Below are 6,000 nucleotides of genomic sequence, written 5' to 3' on the forward strand. Positions count from 1 at the left end.
TTCAAGGGCGTAGTCGTACCCGGCAGCAGCGTCAGTCTCGGTGTCTTTCGGAGAGAAGAGGGGAAGAAACAATAAATACAAGCAAGCAGATGCAACATGATGCATAACATGGAAATATGCAGTTCTAGGGATGAGCTAAAGGGTACTACACGTTACTGATGGAGGGGGGAAATATCTAACGATATTTGTGCGGTCTCTGGCTACTACCGGACACATGATCCTAACGCGAAAATGTCCTTGTTCATCATGCTAGGAGCATGTGACACATGAACGAATAACGTATTAAGATTTGTGGGATTTTTGTGAGCAAGTTTCATGTATAAAACTTTTTCATCCAAGCTACGGATTGTGTTATATGAATTTACAAAGTTGTATTGATATTCTAAAATTATTATAAATTCGAATTAAAACAGTAAATACTTTTTAAACCCACTGTGGGCTAGCCACACTGAATGACGGGTGGGGCTAGGGGGCGTTGAGTCACGAGGTCAACATTTGACTTATTGACTCATCAACAAGGTCAAGTGGGGCCCCCGTGTCATTGACTAGGGCTAGTCGAGTCACAGTTAACACGTCAAAGGGGGTCTAGGGGGCCAACCTGTTTGTGCCTGCTATTTTAACTAAAGTTTTTTATTAGCTTAGTTAATTAGATTGCTCCCATTAGTCATACACTGTTAGTGGTAGGGGTTAGTACTAATCCCTTTTTTGTCATTATTAACGGGCGATTTCGGGCCCGACTAAGCAGTGGCCTAGCGGGCCTCTTCCGGGTGTGCCCACGGGCATGCACGAGCTCTTTCGCCGGCGTCTAGGGCAGGCCGCACGCGACGAGCGAGGCCACACCGGGCGGCAACCAATACACGAATCACGAAATTTGTCATCTGTGAAGATCTTTGTCGTCAGCTTTTCGTTGTGAATGACGACAAAGAACACTTTTGTCGTCAATTGCTGACGATAAAGAATGACTGGCGGCATAGACAATGTTTGTCGTTTGTAAAAAAAGCTAATGAGTGCAAAAATATTTTGTTTTCTGTAAAAGAGAACAGATGACGGCAAACAAGAAACACACCATGCGGATCAATCACGCAGAACGATGATGTGGCACGATCCCGGTCGTCGGATGACAAACACCGTATGGCACACACACTTCTATTTTGTTGTTTGTAACAAAATGGATGACGGCAAAGATGTATTTTGTCGTGTGTAATAAAAGGCACAGACGGCAAAGACATATTTTGCCGTCAGTAAACAACATGCAGACGACAAAGACATATTTTGTTGTCTTTAATAAAACTGGAGTCGGCAAAGAGCTCGCTTTGCCGTCTACAAACATAAGTACGGACGGCAAAAAAGAAAAATAGCTCGCGGATTCATCTCACGGATCAATGGCATGGCGTCATCTACACCACACACACGATGCAACCCCACAGATCCATCGCACTCCACGACCTGACACACACACGACCCACCCACCCACGAGCCACGACCACCACACACACACAACCCCACACACGACCCACTCACTCAGGCCAATCCACACTCACGCCCCACCCAATCCCCCATGGCCCTGACCCATAGGCTGCGGAGCGCGGCGGCGGGCAGGGTTATCGCATGTCGGGCGCTGCGGCGGACAGGGCATCGGGCGCGAGTCGTGGCGGCTGGTAGGGCGTCGGGCACGAGGCGCAGCAACGGGCAGGGCGTTGAGCAAAAGGAGTGACGTGGGGGCAGCGGCAGGCAGGGAGGCCGGACAACTTCTTCTTCTCTCCCTCATGCGCCTCCTCCTTCTCTCCCTCCGATGCGTCCTCTCAAACAGCGGGCATGGCGACGGACATGGCAGGCGAGCAAATCGGCGGCTACTCAATCTTCTCTTCCCCCAACGCCTACTCCTTCTCCTTCTCGGGTGCTTCCTCCCTCCAGTGGCGGGCAGGGCGGCCGACGGCCGCTCCTGCTTCTTCTCTCCCTCTGGCGCCTCCTCTTTTCTCCATCCGGCGCCTCCACCTTCGACAGCGGGCAAGCAAGCACGGCACGGTGGACCTTTTTACCCTCCTCCATCAGGAACCTCCTTACTCTGGCAAGGAACAACAGCAACGCATGGTCGGCCGACGAATAACAGCATTGCAGAATCCGTGGACAGCAGTAGGGCCGGTCGGCGATGACACGAACTAGCATCACTATCAAATGATGGGGCTGGACTTGTCCGCGGCATTGCATACGCATCGACCGCCTCGCATTCGTCATACGGATGTCGAATGTGTCGTGTCTATTTTCTATTAAATAAAATGTATTTGTCTTCTCTTGTTCTCAGCCTCACGGCAAAGTGGAGAGATCTTGTTGTCTTCATTTTCTTAGAGATCACGGCAAAGCCATTGGTGTCGTCCGTCTGGCTATTTCCGCTGAATGCAAAGACACTTGGCTCACGGCAAAATATTTTGTCGTCTGCGTGACCAATGCTGACGGAAAAACTACCCTATGCGGGCATGGTGGATGCCGACATTATTTGCCGTCATGGACTGACGGCAAACATTTTTGTCTCAAACGTATCTATAATTTTTGATGATTTCACGGTGTTATCTTGCCTTCTTTGTATGTTTTATGTACCTTTTTATATCTTTTTGGGACTAACTTATTAATTCAGTGCCAAGTGCCAGTTCCTGTTTTTTCCGTGTTTTTCACTCTTTTCAGATCTGATTTTGGAACAGAGTCCAAACGGAAGAAAAACCCCGAAATGATTTTTTCCCGAACGGAAGAAGTCCAGGGGGCTTTTGGGCCAAGCCAGGTGGGCTCCAGGGAACCCACAAGCCCCCACTCTGCCACTAGGGGGGAGGTGGCGGTGGGAAGTCTTGTGGCCTCCCAGGCCGCCCCCTGACCTAGATCTTTGGCCTATAAATTCCCAAATATTCCGCAAAAAATCAGGGGAGCCTCGAAAATACTTTTTCGCCGCTGCAAGCTTCCGTTTCCGCGAGATCTCATCTGGAGACCCTTCCCGGCGCCCTGCCGGAGGGGACTTTGGAGTTGCAGGGCTTCTTCATCATCATCATCGCCCCTCCAATGACTCGTGAGTTGTTCACTTCAGACCTACGGGTCCGTAGTTAGTAGCTAGATGGCTTCTTCTCTCTCTTGGATCTTCAATACAAAGTTCTCCATGATCTTCATGGAGATCTATCCGATGTAATCTTCTTTGGCGGTGTGTTTGTCGAGATCCGATGAATTGTGGACTTGTGATCAGATTATCTATGATATATATTTGAGTCTTTGCTGATTTCTTATATGCATGATTTGATACCTTGTAAGTCTCTCCGAGTCTTGGGTTTTGTTTGACCAACTAGATCTATGATTCTTGCAATGGTAGAAGTGCTTGGTTTTGGGTTCTGCCATGTGGTGACCTTTCCCAGTGACAGTAGGGGCAGCAAGGCACACATCAAGCAGTTGCCTTCAAGGGTAAAAAGATGGGGGTTTTATCATTGGTTTGAGATTATCCCTCTACATCATGTCATCTTGCTTAAGGCGTTACTCTGTTCTTATGGACTTAATACACTAGATGCATGCTGGATAGCGGTCGACGTGTGGAGTAATAGTAGTAGATGCATAAAGTATCGGTCTACTTGTTTCGGACGTGATGCCTATAGAAATAATCATTGCATAGATATCATCACGACTCTGCACAGTTCTATCAATTGCTCGTCAGTAATTTGTTCACCCACCGTCTACTTGCTTTCATGAGAGAAGCCACTAGTAAACACTACGGCCCCCGGGTCTATTCACATCCATCGTTTAAAACTCTGCTTTTACTTTGCTTTGTTACTTTGTTGCTTTCAGTTCTCACTTGGCAAATAATCTATAAGGGATTGATAACCCCTTTATAGCGTTGGGTGCAAGTTTTTGTGTTTGTGCAGGATCTTGAGATACTCCTCCACCGGATTGATGCCTTGGTTCTCAAACTGAGGGAAATACTTACCTCCACTGTGCTACATCATCCTCTCCGCTTCGAGGGAACACCAATGCAGAAGGATTCCTGGTGCCGTCAACGTGCCCATTTCTGGTGCCACCGAAAGGTCTTTTGTGCAGTAGCATAACGGACATCAATCACCATGATAGGTCTTCATGCGCGTAGGAAATTTTTTGTTTCCCATGCGACGTTTCCCAACAGTGGCATCATGAGCTAGGTTCATGCGTAGATGTTATCTCGAGTAGAACACAAAAAATTTTGTGGGCGGTGATGTTCAATTTGCTGCCCTCCTTAGTTTTTTCTTGATTCCACGGTATTGTTGGATCGAAGCGACTCGGACCGATATTACTCGTATGCTTACGAGAGACTGGTTTCATCGCTATGAGAAACCTCGTTGCTTAAAGATGACTCGCGAGTGTCGATTTCTCCAACTTTAGTTGAATCGGATTTGACCGAGGAGGTTCTTGGAGAGAGGTGAAATAGCAATTCATACATCTCCGTTGTGGTGTTTGCATAAGTAAGATGCGATCCTACTAGGTACCCATGGTAACCACGTAAAACATGCAACAACAATTAGAGGACGTCTAACTTGTTTTTGTAGGGTATGCTTGTGATGTGATATGGCCAAACGACGTGATGTGATATATTGGATGTATGAGATGATCATGTTGTAATAGTTAATATCGACTTGCACGTCGATGCTACGGCAACCGGCACGAGCCATAGGGTAGTCTTTAAAGTAACGTTTGTGTTTGCAGATGCATTTACTATATTGCTAGGACGTAGCTTTAGTAGTAATAGCATAGCTTACGCGACAACCTCGATGGTGGCACGATGATGGAGATCATGATGATGGGGATCATGGTGTGGCGCCGGTGACAAGAAGATCATGCCGGTGCTTTGGTGATGGAGATCAAGGAGCACTTGATGATGGCCATATCATGTCACTTATGAATTGCATGTGATGTTAATCCATTATGCACCTTATCTTGCTTAGAACGACGGTAGCATTATGAGGTGATCTCTCACTAAAATTTCAAGATGAAATTGTGTTCTCCCCGACTGTGCACCGTTGTGACAGTTCGTCGTTTCGAGACACCATGTGATGATCGGGTGTGATAGACTCAACGTTCACATACAACGGGTGCAAAATAGTTGCACACGCGGAACACTCGGGTTAAGCTTGACGAGCCTAGCATGTGAAGACATGGCCTCGGAACACATGAGACCGAAAGGTCGAGCATGAATTGTGTAGTTGATATGATTAGCATAGAGATGCTTACCACTGAAACTATTCTCGACTCACGTGATGATCGGACTTGAGATAGTGGATTTGGATCATGTACCACTCAAATGACTATAGAGATGTACTTTTTGAGTGGGAGTTCTTAAGTAATATGATTAATTGAACTAATTATCATGAACATAGTCTAATGGTCTTTGCGAATTAAGATGTAGTTTGCGCTATAGCACTACTGTTTTTATATGTTCCTAGAGAAAATTTAGTTGAAAGTTCAAAGTAGCAACTTTGCGGACTTAGTCCGTAAAACTGAGGATTGTCCTCATTTTTGCGCAGAAGGCTTATGTCCTTAATGCACCACTCGGTGTGCTGCACCTCGAGCGTCGTCTGTGGATGTTGCGAACATCTGACATACACGTTTTTGATTACTACGTGATAGTTTAGTGCGCAATACTTACTGGCTTAGAAGCAAGGCGCCGAAGACGTTTTGAAAACGTCGCAGAACATAAGAGATGTTCAAGGAGATGAAATTGAGATTTCATGCTCGTGCCCTTGTTGAGAGATATAATACCTCCAACAAGATTCTTTGCCTACAAAGTAAAGGAGAAAATCTCAAAATCGTTGAGCATGTTCTCAGACTGTCTGAGTACAACAATCGCTTGAATCAAGTGGGAGTTAATCTTCCAGATGAGATAGTGATGGTTCTCCAAAGTCATTGCCACTAAGCTGCTAGAGCTTCGTGATGAACTATAACATATCAAGGATAGATACAATGATCCTTGAGAAGATTCGCGATGTTTGACACTGCGAAAGTAGA

Source organism: Hordeum vulgare, chromosome 7H (assembly GCF_904849725.1).
Source record: "Hordeum vulgare subsp. vulgare chromosome 7H, MorexV3_pseudomolecules_assembly, whole genome shotgun sequence".
Lineage (NCBI taxonomy): Eukaryota > Viridiplantae > Streptophyta > Magnoliopsida > Poales > Poaceae > Hordeum > Hordeum vulgare.